Raw genomic sequence first — 15,135 nt, 5'->3', positions numbered from 1 at the left:
AAGTGACAGAGGAGAGCACAGACATGTAAAAAACAAGGAAACAAAAGTTGTTTGGATACTAATTTTTTCCTAAGAGTATTAATAGAGCCCCTTACCCACTCCCCAAGGCACTGGCGTGCAGTGGTGACTGCTGAGGTTATGTATGGAGGGGAATAACCCCAAATAATACTATAGGGTTTGACCCTGCAAACACCGCTTCTGACACATACTCCCACCACTCAACCCCTTCAGCTCTGCAGTATCTCTGTCCCCTAAGCACTGCTCAGGACTAGACCCTTCCTTTTATTGTATTTATGGAAAGTTTAAAACATGATCCCAACTGCTTGCTGTTCCTCTACACTTAACTCAATGGAGAAAAGGTTTCTGCTTGCTTAGCACTTTGTAGCTCTCACAGCTACATGGAGTGGGAAGGTACTGATGGACATGACCCAACCAAAGCAAAACCCAGTAGAGGTTCTCTTCAAGGATTTTTCGTAATGTTAACTGGAACCAACTAGAAAGGAAACTGAGGCACAAAAAGGAGAAATACTGACAGTCTTGATATGGCCAGGACTGGTGCCAAAGTCTTCTGCATCCTAGGCAGTGACAGGTTCATCAAACTACCTTTTATGATGTTCACATTGCTCAGCCAAATTATTTTTTATGTATTAGACATGTACCCACATAGCTTGAAATCTGAGAGTGAAACCTTGCATGTGATGCTGGGAAAAAACATCCACAAGGCTGCTCTAAAGGTTTCAGAAACTGAAGACCAGTATTATTTATAAAGGTGTGAGATGGATAGAGTTGATGGAGCTTAGAGGGACCTCTAGTCATAAATTCCAACTAAATGTTCTCAGAGTTATAGCTGAAATCACATTTTCCGACCTGTACCATCAGCATTGGAACAGGAGCTGCCTCTGATGGCCGAGTTTTAGTAGACAACAACATGATGGACCATTTGGGACATGTTATGATGGATGGTTTCAACAGCAAAGGAGGACATGTCATTCATTTTCCAGCTGGACCAACTCTCATTCACACATGGCCCTACATCAGATAATAGGTTGGCTGCTCCAGAAGTAAACCCAGCACGAGAAGCTTGTCTACTGCAAAAAAGCCTGTTAATCATTCATGTGTTGCCCTTTCATTAAAGCTTTGACAAAGTGTCTTCACCAGTGTGAGTGGAGGGGTGTTTTAATGAGCATGGATCAAAACAAAGAGGAATACATTTGGAGGGAAGGCAGTGGAAACCCAGGGAACCAGAAAGCAGTAAGGCAATGAGCGAGCTGGGGTGCATGGCCACAGGTCTCACTGCAGACAGGATTTCATGTGCTTTGCTCTCTAGGAAGTGTTTGCAGAAGAAGACCTGGCTGCTGGTAAGGTCTTCATCCTCTCCAGCATGTGTGGAAATTCAGAGATTCCAGGAATCTATGGATTCTACACAACCAGGCTGGGTACCAGACACATGACTGGCCTTCTGCAGGTCCCTGGCCCACAGAAAGCAGTGTGTGGGCTGTGTCAGATGAGCCAGCACTGGTCCAGATGGACTGAATCATGCATTTATCTACCTCTAACTGACCCAACTACTGTCCAACAAGTCTGACCACAACAAGAACTTTACTGGAATCAAACATGTGATCGCTTCTGTCCTCCCCACCCCATTTATTGCACAAAGGCTAAGTGTTAAAAACTGAAATATGAAATTAAAGATTCTTTTCTGTAGGCTCCCTCTGTGCAATAGCACAGGGCAAGCGTGTCACTTGTGCCCCTTGACTGTCCCTGTAGCTGCATTGTGTTGGTTACAGAGATAAACAACAGGAGACATCTTCCAGGGTCAGAACACAGTGTCCATGTGACAGACGCCGACTCCAACAAAGGCTCATTTTTGTCTTCACAAAGATGAATTTCAAGATTATTTCAAAAGTGATGGAGAAAACAGTGTCAGGCACAAGAAAGTGGCTTAGGGGTACATATAATGCCTTCCCTGATGCCCACTCAAGAAACACCTGGCACTAAAAACACCACGTGCTCCATTGGCGATGGCAAGGAGGATGAATGGATTCCCAGGTTCTCACCCAGGCTCAGCTTTACATGGTCTGGTATTCCATTATTAAAACAGTACAGATTGGTATAGCAGCTCTTAGGCTCTTGCAGTTGCAATATTCAGCTTAGCAATTCTCCTGCTGGTCAATATTAACTGTCTGTAGAGATGGTCAGAAGTTTGGGTAAAAATGATCTTGCTGGGAAAAGTTGCTTTGCTGAAAGTCCTGTGGAATTTTCCTGACACCGAGACTGCAGGGCATTTTGTACTCAAAGGTATATCTCATTCCTTTTTTCCTTCAAATTCCTATAAAATTTCCGATTCAAAGCAAAGCACAATGGGAAAAAATCTAAAATATAGAAAATGTGCAGAAAAGAAAAAAGAATCACATTGTTCCAGTGATAACCGAAGCAGTTGGTGTGGCTGTGGTAAAATTATATTAATGGTGGAAAAAAAGGCACCAAAGTGCAGAAATTTGTTTCACTCAACCCCTTGAAAAAGCAAATAGCAGAAATCAGAGTCACAAAATCAGATCTAAGCAGAAGAACTTCTTCAAACACATAAAATCTCTGAATTTATCCCATTGGATCTCTTCTAGTTTTCACTTCAATGTTGCTTACCCCAAGTGACCTTTTTTATGGAGATAGCCTCTCAAATGCAGTAAACAAGAAACAGAATTTCTCTGAGTTCCCCAGGGATTATTCCCCAAACCTCTGTGCATGTGCATTACAGGAACACACAGAAATGAGATCACATGTGACAATGAGAAGCTCTAACCTGGTTGATTCTTTAATGCAGTAGGTCCAAACAGTTTCTTTATTAAATCATTATTTCCAGCTTTTCTAATTTCTGAGAATGTATTACTTGGCCTTTGCAAGCATGAGACCTCTTCTATTTAAAGCAGAGCATCCATCTGACAACACACCAAAGTATTTGTGCAGAACAGGATGTTCTTCTACACCCACATTTTCTCCTCACTTCCTTCCTAGTTTTCTTTGACCATTTGGGAATAAGATACCAGAAAAGAGCTCAAAAGGGGAGATTATTGTAGCATTTTTGCCAAAATGAGATTTCAGCAAAATGTGCTGTTTTTCAAAAGCCGGAATGTTATCTGGGGACACACTGGATCCCAGAATTGTTTTCCTAGGGGAGTCCCAGGGGTGAGGGTGGTTGTTGATGGTAGGAAAGAGTTGCCTTGCAAGCGCTGGCTTACAAAGACAGGGGTGTAACAACAAAGCAAAAAGTTTACCAAGTAAGGCCAAAAGTTGACAAGAAAGGGTTAACAAGCTGATCTGAGTTTAATTAGTACCAGGAAGTTATGTTTGGGCCAGGCCAGGTGGCAAAGATGGGAGCTGAGGAGTCCAGGGAGAAAAAGGAGGCTATTTGTCCATGAGGCAAAGAATATTCCTGGGTCATGGAGCGTGCTAGGAAAGGCCTCCTGGCTCTCCTCCATTGCTCTAGCCAAGGGACCAAGGCTTCAGTCATGAACATGTGTGACAAATATGGGTGAAAGTCCATTCTGGGCAGTGCCTTTGCCATCCCACAAATGTGGGATGGGCTCCCATTCAGCTGTGGCAAGTCAGGCTGTCTTTCTATGCATCCAGCAGAGAACTTTTATGAACTTTTTTGCTTGAAATAATCAAAGTGAGGATTTGAAGATGAATCCTTTTGATCTCCTCCACAAGTTTTTCTATGCTTTCTCCTCTTGAGTTCAACAAAGCATGAAGTTGTTCTCTTTGGGGCAGGTGAAGAGGGACATCCCATCCTCTTGGTAAACTTGGATAACAGGGAACCATCAGCTTCCAAAACCTTCTTTCCATCTCCAGTTTTTCTTCCCACACAAAAACCTGGATGCAGGAACTGATCAACCTGGCACCTCCAGGTTGGATTGTGCTAATTCACTGAATCTGGAGCTGAGTCTGAAGCCTATCAGGTTCCAGCTGGCCCAGGGCACAGCCATCTGCCCTCACCTTGGTTCATTGTGCTGTAAGTCAGCCCCATTCTGCAGGAGCTTTCAATGTCAGCTGAAGGCCTTGGTGATAATTATCCATTGACTTAATTAAAGTGCTGCATCAAAGGCTGGACATCAGCCTATGGCTCCACCTAAAATCTCTGATCCAGGATGAAATGCAACAGCCTCATCTGATGAAGGCATCCAGCTGTGATATATCTCCAGACATGCAAACCTTGAGTCCATGCAGTCAAGGCAACGAGCAGGGAGATGATTTTGAGTTTTCTCCAGGGGTGTGGGTGAGGACACTCACTGCTTTACCTATTAACAAGCAGTCTGTGAAAGAGGGACAGCAGTGAGAGAGCACAGTTTGCAAGTGATACTGTGGTATTCAGGCTAGTGAGAACAAGGGCCTACCGAAAGATATGATGAGACTAAGTAAATGAGCAATAAAACAGCTAATTAAATTTAATGTAGCCAAATGTGAAGTAATGTTCATGGCAGGAAAAATGTTCTGAACTTCACATATAAGATTATGGGCTCTGGGCTCACTCAGGAGTAAGATATTTGGATTATAATAATTCTATGAAACATCAGTTCATTGCTCAGTAGTGGTGGAATAAGCAAATAAAATATTAACATTTACCAAGGGGCAAGTAAAAGAGACTATTAATATGCCACTGAATCAAACCAGGGTTCACTTATGTCTTCAACACTCTCTTTTGATCCCTTTATCTCCAGAAAAGACATAAAGAAGAGGGGCAGGATTCAAGGAAAGACAATAAAAATGATTACATGTAAGAATAATGGCTTACATAAAGAAATGACTGAGTAAGCAAAGTGGACTCTTTGGTCTAGGGGGAAAAAATATGGAGAAAGAGACTTACAGAATGATGGTGAGTAACATGGAGAGGGCAAAACATTCCTTGCCTTCAAGAGCATCTCCCCATCCTAAACTATGTGGGACAAGCCTGCAGGTACACAGTGCACTGCCAGGCAGGGCTACAACACATCTGGGGCTGCTGCATGGGCCAGCTGAGATCCCACATGTCCATCAGTCCTCTCACCAGTAATGGGACGGAGGAGCCACTGCTTGCATCTGAGGGGTTTGCCAGGCTGGGGCTGGCCCGTGCTGCCAGATGAAGAATGAGCGTGGGAGTCCCATTCCTGACCTCTTGCCCGCAGTGGGATTGACACAGCTCCATAACGGAGACAAAAATGCAGCTTCCACACGACAACAAGATAAACGTTTTTATAAGGAAGTCTCCATATGGGAGACGCCAGCAGCTCTGAGGTATTGCGGGCATGAAAAACAATGACCAGAGTCCTGCTGCCCTGGCAGGTTTAGCACCAAGGCTTGTCCCAACCCTTTTACAACCTTTAACAGGGACATTCCTGTTTGCTTTATGAAGTGAGCTTAGAGTCAACAAAATGGAGCCTGGATCATCCTGCCTCTGAGGAGTCCCAGGTGCTGCAGAGCACTCAGCTTTCAAGTTAAAAAAATGTGGCTATAATTTATATTTTATTGTCACTATATTCAACCAACATCTCATCTTCTTCCTGGGCATAGCTGCTGCTGGCTGACTTTTTTCACTGTCCCCATTGCATTGCTTCTCATGGGTGGTCTCTCTCTCCTTGATGGCCTCCCACAGCTCTCTGGAGCTAAGACATTGTTGTATTTTCATGATTTAACTGGGTGTCCTAAGGAATCTGTCTCCTGTCCCTCTCACATGCACTTTCATTTAAAGGCCACTCTCGGCAAGGGAAGGGAAACCTCAAGTTTTCTTTCTTACAGACTTCCCCCAGGGCTAAACCAGCCACCCAAGGATGAAGGAGCCGTTTTGGCACAAATAAGCTGAGTGGGTGTTGTTCAGATGGGTTTTGTCTCTTTCAAGTGGAGAGAGACGGCTGGGGTCATGGAGAACATGGAGAACACAGAGGAATCAGTCTCCTAGGCTGGCTGTGCATGCCCAAATCTGCCTTGCATGGCAGCAACCTGCATCACAATCCACCTGCCTGAATCAGAGCAATAGAAATGCACCTTTTAAATGCTGTTGATAAACCTTCCCCTTTTCTAATCCCACTTCCCACAATTCAGCGTCCCACTGACTTCTTCCCTTGCTTTCCTAAAGCATCATCCATTTGCCTCTGGGGTCTCCCATGTCTCAAGGTGACCTGCTGGGCAGGGCTGCTGCAGTGACACCATTTCCCTGGGAGATGGCTGAGCCATGCATACTCTTGGAGATGTCCAGATGCCATTGAGCCACATGAGCCTATTATTTAGCTCGCTGTGAGGGATCCCACTTCAGCTTCCCCCCTTGATGTAGGAAATCAGCTGCATTATTAAAATGATTAAAAATAGACTGAGCTTGCCTGAGACTGCATCTATAATGGATCAATTGCTTTTTATACATTTTTTGGCTCCCTACAGTGCTGCTTTGTCATGTTGCTTTTACTTGGTGGGTGAGATCTTGAAATAATAGGCACATTCAGGAGATATAAATATAGCTGTTTATTGCCTTAAAATGGGTCTGCAAACAAATCACAGTCTTAGCTTCAGGTATTTGGAAATTAAATCTTCCTCTCTGTCCCTTCCCTTTTGGACCTGAGTCAAACACTGGACTTTGCAGCTTGGCAGCTGCTTTATCTTACTTTATCATAAGATATAGGCACTAGTTCTGCTGCACAAAATTCAAATCCTCATTTGCTGTTGATTTAAGAAGCCCTTGATGCTAGTCTGGATTTGATTCCAGGAAGAAATAATGTGGAGTTACCATTGAAAGGCTGCAGCACAGTGAAATAAAAATAAATGCACTGCATTGTGTAGCTTAACGGGGTGCTAATTTCTTGGGAGCGCATAAATAGGAGGCACAGAGCACATCTGTTTGCTGGCATTGGGTTGGGAAAGTGCAGGGGAAATTTGGAGCTCTGTCACAGGGACAGGCTGAACTTTGTTCCCATGTCTCACAGAACTGCACAAAGTCTCCTCTGTAGAATTGCCAGTTAATTAAAAATGATATTTACGGTACCCTGGAGATGCATGCTCATAATTCTGCTTTTAGCATTTCTACAAAGTCTGGCACAGAAAGAGGGCTGGGGCCCTGGCGATGCAAACAGCAGCTCCCATCATCACGCTACCCCTGTGGCTGGAGTCCACACAGAGGGGCTTTGGACTGCCAAGGCCATTTCCATCACACTGTGTTTGCTGATGGGTTTTATCACCCACATCTGCTGCAGTGAACATGGGACACCCCTCCACCTCACGCTGAGATTCCCAGGTATGTTGGAAGCAGAAGTGAATTAACCTCCCTGTGGCAGATATGATGCTCTCTGCTCACAAGTGCCGCTCACAGAGAGATACACAGAAGCACAGAGGAACCCAATGCATCCTAAAGTACCAAAATAACAACCTGTGCTCAAACCTCTGGACTCCACATCCCCTTGTCTCCTTCCTCCTCCATCCAGCACTGCTCACAGAAATTATCCTCAGGCACTTCCAGGGTATCTCCCTGGCACTCTTTGTACAGCTGAGCATTTAGAAACACTTGCAGTGTTTCGTGCTATGTGATGCATGGGCTTTTGGACAGCAGAGCTCGATGTCTCAAGGATAGACAATGTCCTGAAACTCTAGACATGCACAGGATAAAATAATGCTGTAGAGGCGATGGAGGACAGAGGCAGCAGGGAGATCTTCAGTGATTTTATCTACCCTGTAAAGGCAACTGCTCTGCAGAGAGTCAGAGAGAGAAAGAGGTTTCTCTAGAGGCAGATTGGAGCAGAAACCTGTGCCCCTGCTGACCACGGATGGGGATTAGGGAGGATGGTTTTTCAACCTGCTCCCAACTGACCACTCTCAGCAGACCCTGGGGCCTCTTCTTGTTTTTCTAGCCTGAATTTGAAGAGACTTAATGCAGTGAAGCAACCTCTCATTTCACCTGGACAGAGGATGTCCCAGAGGACTTCATCCCCCAGCAAAGAAGTACCCACCTCCCCATGTCATGCTATCCCCCTCCCTTCTCCCTCTTCAAAAATTTCATCTTCAGGAAACTCCGACAGGAAGTCCATAATTAAACTTTACCCCACCATCCCAGCCCTCCACATCCCCTGGCACCCACCCCCACCCTGGTGCCAGCAGCTCACCTTTGGCAGGGGAGTGCAGACCCTGAGTTCGGCTGGCACCCGCGGTGGGGGTCTGCAGAGCCGCGGGAGCTTGTGCCTCATCCTTGCATATTTTTTCATATCCTTTTTTTGGTAAAGATAAATCTCCTCTTACGGTGTGTATCCAGCTGCTGGCAGCATGTACTGATAGCTGTTAACTTGTCCTAAAGGCTGGACACTGCAAGTGCTCTGCAGTGAGTTGTTACAAGCTTGCTAAGAACAAGTTTCTGTAATTGAATATTTAGCTGTTATTATATGCATAAAGGTTCTATCCCGATACCACTGGAAACAATAATAAAAATCTCATTAACATTTTATTACCAAGCCCTTCCCTCTATTCCTTTTTACACACTGCCAGTCAGTTCAAAAAGGATGGCATGTTCTGATGGAAAAAAAAAGATGATGAAAGCTAGAGAAACTCCTTGACACACTCCTTTTGGCTTTATGTGTTTCACTTTGAATTAGGATGCCAAACCAGGAGAATGACACTGCAGACTTCTGAGGAATTAAAAAAACATGAATCAAACCTCAGCATGATTTTATTTGCTAAAAAATAAATCCTCCAACTATGGAATCCAAAAAATAAAATACTGCTTTGGCTGTTTCTCATGGCCTCCTAGATTTTTTATACTTCATTGTACTTTAATGTTCCTCCCCAGGACAATGAAGGCTAAAAAACCTTTTTTATGACTAAGTCTTCTGAGGCCAGATAATCTCTTGGTTGAAGGAGTCAAGGCTTTAGGAAGGGTCCAGGGAGTGTGAGAATCTCAGAGGGATACCATTCTCCATGACTTGACATGCAGCTCCCCCCCAAGTTCATTTCACCCTCTGTGATCTCCCTGCAGTGGGGATATCTTGGTTTATATGGGCCTCACCTGGCAAAGAGCCAGAGGACATCTTCTTCCCATCATCACAAAACCCACCAACATTCAGCTGCAAGTAAGGCTGGAAATCATGGCAGAAATCACCAGTGCACTGCCAATGCCCCCACACAACCAAAATATTTCCCGTACGGTTCCAGGGATCAGACTGGAAGACACACCAGGTAAAGGTGAAACACCTGACAATATGACTGGGGGAAATGACTGTCCAATCCCAAACTGGAGTGTGGCTCACCTCTGAAAATGCAGTCAGCTCGCACAGATCAGGCACTGGGGAGACTGCAGCACTTCGATCAGTGCCATTGCTGTTATATCCTCTCCCTACCCTAGCATGACCCCAAAGAGGGCTGACCTCCAGAGCCAAGGGACTGACCAAAGAGAAATGGAGTTCTCCCTCCCTGTCCCAGAAATGAAAGCCTGGCTTAGCATGCCATAAAAACAGCTTGAAGAGGCCACAGTCTCATCCATCATGGTACTTTGCCTCAGCCATGGAACAGAGATGACAAATCTGTCAGTGATTGCACTCCATTACATTCTTGCAAGATTTCCTGGCTGCCTGCAGAGTAGATGTCTTTGCTCTGGTTTTAAAAGATTTTAGGTAAAACAGCCAACAGCTCTGACAGCAGCAGCCTGGTGCTCTGGGGTCTGACCCATTCCTAGTTCTGTCCTTTGGATGTACAAAGGCGTAGGAGATGGAGAAATCACTACTTTTCTGTGTCATAAGAGCATTTATCAGGAACATACCTGTTAAAAGTATATGGTACCTTGTGGATGCTAAAAGGCAGGACCAGAGGAATTTTCTAGCTGCTGAAGCATTTTGTGAAGTTTTTCTTTCTCATGCTTTAGCTGAGAAACAGTGAAAGATGGTTTTGTAAACTAAGTCTGTATCCTGCACCTGGGTTTGGTTTCCAGCCTTGTTTTGGTGCTCTGGAAAAAATATTTTGAATGGGTGTTAGAGAACCTCAGCCAGTCGCTCTAGGGGGTGGCTGGTAAAGGGACCAATCACATCATGCTCTCTCATGTACAAAAATATATGACCTAGCTTGTAAATAATAAAATAATTCCTTTCCTTTTCTCCTTGGATTTGGATTGTGTCGTTTCTCGCCAGTTCTCAGTAAAACAGTGGCAGTACCTGCTCCCTGCACTCCTTAGCAGGAACCTTACTGCCAAAACAAGCTCTAGTGCGTACAGTTGTGGGACCCAGACACTGTGGATCAGTGGGTGCCTGGCTGGGGATGTGGTGTTGGGAGAGCAGAGTAGAGCTGAACCCAGAGACACCAAAACAGTCCCAGGAAACCAAGGGGAAACCAATGGCTGCATGCATGGATGAACTTGCAGTAGTAACACAAGTCAACTCCAACATCTGAAGAGCATCTGTGAAGCAGGACTGTCTGAAAATGCCCCACAGGCAGTGCTGGAAAGCAAAACAGTTGCAGAGAATTCATTGCTTATGGTATGGGAGCTCACCATGCTTAATAAACTTGCTTCCTGTGAATGAAAAAGACAAAAAGGCCCTGTCTGCCACTTCTTTCTCCTGGCTCCCTATTTCTAACAGTCTTTTGGAGCTCAGCAGGTTGAATGTCACGTTTCTCAGCAGCTTTCTGCCTGCCTTTCCCGTTTCCCACGTGAAGCAGCACTCAGCCATCCCCGAAGGCTCCTGCCGAGGCTTTCTGCCCCAAATCCCTGTGCCCAGAGCCAGGCTGCTCACTTCGCCTCTTTCTCTCTCAAAGTCAGCCAGTGCCTGAAAATGCCCATGCTTTCCTCAGTGAGTTCAAGAGGGGACAAACAGAAAACGCTTCCAGGGATGTGGAGATAAAGCTAATGGTCGCTGCGGGGAGTGACAGGTTTGCTCTTGTGGGATGCTCTGACAGATCCATCAGGAGGCACTTAGCCATAAAACCCTGAGATCTCTGCAAGGGAACCCCTGTCCTTCCTCTGTGTTTATGCTGCTCTGAATTGCCTAGTTAATGCAAGAGCAAAAAAAAAAGGGAAGGTAATGGGCCTCTTTAGAGGGGTTTTAGGCACTTAGTGGGAAGCAGGAAGCCAGGGCCTGTATAATTAAATTGCTAATCTCTCACCAGGTCTGGCAGGCTACATACTCTTATTAAAAACAGGTTTAAGCCCCACAGCAATTTTTGTTTCAACTCTGGGTACAAGCCAGCATCCTTAATTCCTTCAGCCCCAAAATGCTTCTAACCCTGCCCTTCATTAGAGCACTGTGCTCTAGCAAAGCCCAGACACCAGACAGCTTCAAGATGACCCTCTTCCTCCTTGAAAAAAATATTATTAATAGGATGAAGGTGGTTATGGTCTCTGCTGAGGCACAGTCCCTCCTGAGGCTCCTCTCTCAGCAATGTTTATTCACATTCTTTTTTTCTTTCCTTTTTCCGTATCTAAGAAGTCACATCAGGGACCCCATCGATCCCAGCAGTGCATTCCCTGGGTGTGCGGTGTCACACAAACACCCACAGAAGGGTTTTCTGGCTGTCTCTATACCTTTGCACACTTTATATACCATAAAATAAGTACAGAGCCCCAGATGTCATTCTGGCCTAGTCCAAAGAAATGGAGAAGGTTGGGGGGGCACTGGGAGAATGTTGGAGCTGAAATATCTTCCTCACTGATACATCCCTTCTCCTCCAGCAATCATATCTAACAAACAGACAGACAGCTCTGGCAGACTACTCTTGTATTGCTGAGGAAAACAGGCAGGTGCAGAGGTATCAGATGGCATGCTTGGTTCATTCATCACCTAAGGAAAGCCACCAAAACAAAAAGGAAATATCCCCATTCTTTTCACCACCCTTCATATACTTCAGTGTTTATAATTCCCTGTGTCATTTTCTCACCTGCCTGGAGGTTGGGAGGGAGAGGGTGTCCTGAGGAGCACTGTCACACTGCTCACAGCCACTCCCCAGCTCAGCTCCCTTGAGAGCGGCTTGGCTCTGAGCCTGTGCTTCATTAAAGCAAGGGGCAGCGGCATGAGGGGAAGGGGGGAAGAGATCCAGGAGGGAAGAGCAGCCTGGAAATCAGCTGCTTATCACTGTCTGTGGGGGATGTCCCCAACAGTTACATGGGGCTGTGTGTCCACTGACCCTGATGGGTATGGCAGGGGAAAGTGCTCTGATCAAAGGGCTTGGAGAGGGGAAGATTGGTGGCATGGGATGGTGAGAGACGTCTAAAGATTAAAAAGCACACAGCATGGAGATGTCGCATGCACAAAAAAAGCAAGAAGAAAACACTTAAACAAGCAGCCTAATGGCTGGGAGCACATCCCTGGGGATCCCTGCTGCTCTGGGATTGTATGGCAAAAGCCTTCCACACCACTTGAGCAATCAGCTGAAGTATGTGAAAATACCACTTGACGTCTGTGGAGGACGGTTGTGTCACAGTAAAATTGCTTCCCCTTTCTGGAAGGTGCATGAGACCCTCCAAGGACAGGATTTGGGCTGGGTTTCATCAGCACATCTACTGAACTGACCCTGGACCTGGGTGGTGGAAAGATCAAGGAGCATTTAAGCCAAGGGAAGAAGATCTGTTTGTTCTTTGAAACAACTTTCTGATGTTTGCAGACATTAAAATGTATGTTCCACTTAATTTCAAAATGATGTCTTGGTGTGCTCCAACTCAAGCACCAAGGACATGCAAATTTTATTTTTGCCACTGCAGCAGTCACCTGTCACTGGTTAAATCATCATCAAATGTTTCAGCTTTTCCCTCAAGAAAGGAGATGCACTGCAAGAGCAGAAGTTATCATGGCTTAACAGATTACTAGTCATCAGCTTGAAGATGTTTACATGCTTCCAGCAAATTATAATATAAAGCACATTAATTTAAATTAAGAGTAACAAGTAGCTAATCTGTGGTAATTCAGTCACTTGCAAGAGTCTCTGCATACCCTTGGTTTATGTGATGACTCTCACTGGGTTGAGGGAATGGGGAGACATTTACACACAAGGAGCATTTCCCTTTGTAGACTACCTAGAAAAATATTTTATGATATTTTTAAACCCATCTATTGAACAAAAAGAAGATTCATAGCTTTAGGATGACTGGCCAGTTTTGACAAACTTGTGGTGGGATGGTTTCTATGAGCAGCACAGGAATTTTTTTCCCAAAACAGGTGAGAAATCAGTGCTCAGCAAATGGAGAAGGACAGCAGCAGAAATCTTGAGTATGTTTCTCCCACTTCTCTAGGACAGTCTGCCACTTGCTTCTCACCTACTATAATTGATCACTTTTTCCTGTTCTGCCTCCTTTTTCTGTGTGTTTTCTCCCCAACTTGTAAGTTTTTGGTTTTCCTTCAAGTGTGAAAAATGAAAAGGGATGGGGGAAGGCAGCACGCAGGGTTGCTGAAGAAAGCCTTTCTCAACCAGTTGTAAAAACCACCTTCTGAGAAGAACACCTGAGCTCAGTTGAACAAGAAACACACCCAGACTCTTGATGTGGTTGCCAACCCTTAGTTATTTTGACTCTGTCATTTACATTCAGACTGATCATGATAAATGCTGAGAATCTGCATTTCCTTAGAGCCTCTCTGGGAGCTGGGACTAAGCACACCATGGACTGAGGTCTGAATGCATTGCAGTAGCTTCTGGTCCACACAACTTCTAAGAAAAAAACCCAAGATCTGTGGCTTCTCCTAATAGTTTTGTAGACTTCTTGGGATCTGTGGATCCCAGAGAAGCAGCATTTGTGTATCTAGAAATGTGTGTCCTAAAGACAGTATATTTGAACAGGTTTATTATCATTTCCTCCACAGAGCCAGCTGAGTACAGCTCTGCCCATCCCATTCCCTGTGCAGTGCTGGCACTGGGCACAGTGCAATGCCTGCTGTGTGCCATATCAAAGGCATCTGTACTTCAGAGCGGGGCAAGGGGAATGTATGCTCACTGACTGATGTAGCAACCCACACTAAGCTTTAATCACAGGCTCCCTATACAGGTAGGAAGCAATTTCTTATGCAGTGGGATTCAATGGACAAGGAGTGTTCAGGCTGGGAAAGATGACAGAGGGGAGATATGATCAAAGTGTATGAAATCATGAAGGGGAAAGAGATGGTGAATAGATAAGGATTATTTATTTTTTTTAAAGTTATTTTATACGATTACACCAGGACTAAGAGCTATGCACTGACACGATGACACTGCAGATTTAGAAGAAGAGAAATCTTTTATTTGAATAGCTTATGGTGAAAGTAGGGAAAATATCACACAGAAAATTCCATAAAGGATTGTTAAACTTGGTGAAGTCAGGAAGTGGCTAAACTGATGACACCTGGGCAGTGGGAGGATGTACTGTGGAAACATCTCTCCAGCCTTGCCTTGCTTTACACTTCTCCCAAGTGTTTGTGGCTGGCTGCTGTTGGTTTTGGGGCAGATGGACCTTGGTTTGACCTAGTAGAGCTATGATGTTGTGTTACAGGTCATGTTATCTCACAGGGAGAGTCCTCCCAGGTGTGATTCAGCACAAGATTGTGCTGCAGCTTTGCCTTCCCTCCCTCCCACACCCTGCCTGGACTGCAGAGAAGCACAGGGAAATCACAGTCTGTTTAAACACATGTGTTAGAAACCTGAAGCTGCTTAGTTTAAATGTCCCCTTTTCTGGGTATGATCTGCAAAAAAAGCAAAAGCAAGTGAGGTGTCTAAACCCCACTGCTTTTAAGAGGGTTTAGATGTGCCTAATCTGCTTAGATGTTTTTAATAATCTCTCCAGGCACCACCATGAAATCTCTGTGAAGATCAGGTCTAGATTGATTTCTTCCCTTTTATCTTCTGATGTTCAGGTAATACTTGAAAAATGCCTTGTGACCCATAGATAGAAGTTGTAGTTTCTCCACAATTTGCAATCAATATTAATGAAGCTTTTCAAGTGTTAGATTGCATGGAAAAGACATATTTTGTCTGCAAGAATTATTTCAGCAAGCTTCCTTTCCACAGGTTACAGACAGTGAACACATTTGGTGCAGCAAGACCTGCTGGTGCTGCCTCCATCCATCTCTGACCTTTCAGGCTGTTTCTTATGCCTCTTACCTGCCCTACCTTGCACAAGAAAGTTGAGAAAAGAGAAGCTTTCAAGCTCGGCTGGGCAGATTGCACGTAACCATGGCGGGCTCCAAACAG

At 44.9% G+C, this 15,135-nt stretch overlaps 1 protein-coding gene across 3 annotated transcripts in view; it reads right to left on the bottom strand.

The window, feature by feature from the left end:
• FRMD4A (FERM domain containing 4A) overlaps nt 1-15,135 on the bottom strand; it is a 362,397-nt gene that overhangs the window by 214,263 nt on the left and 132,999 nt on the right. The gene's annotated exons all lie outside the window — the stretch shown is intronic.

The sequence above is a fragment of the Corvus brachyrhynchos genome, unplaced genomic scaffold, assembly GCF_000691975.1.
Source record: "Corvus brachyrhynchos isolate BGI_N302 unplaced genomic scaffold, ASM69197v1 scaffold307, whole genome shotgun sequence".
In the NCBI taxonomy this organism is placed as follows: Eukaryota; Metazoa; Chordata; class Aves; order Passeriformes; family Corvidae; genus Corvus; species Corvus brachyrhynchos.
The sequence above is the reverse complement of the archived record's forward strand: the minus strand, read 5'-3'. Positions and strand labels throughout refer to the sequence as shown.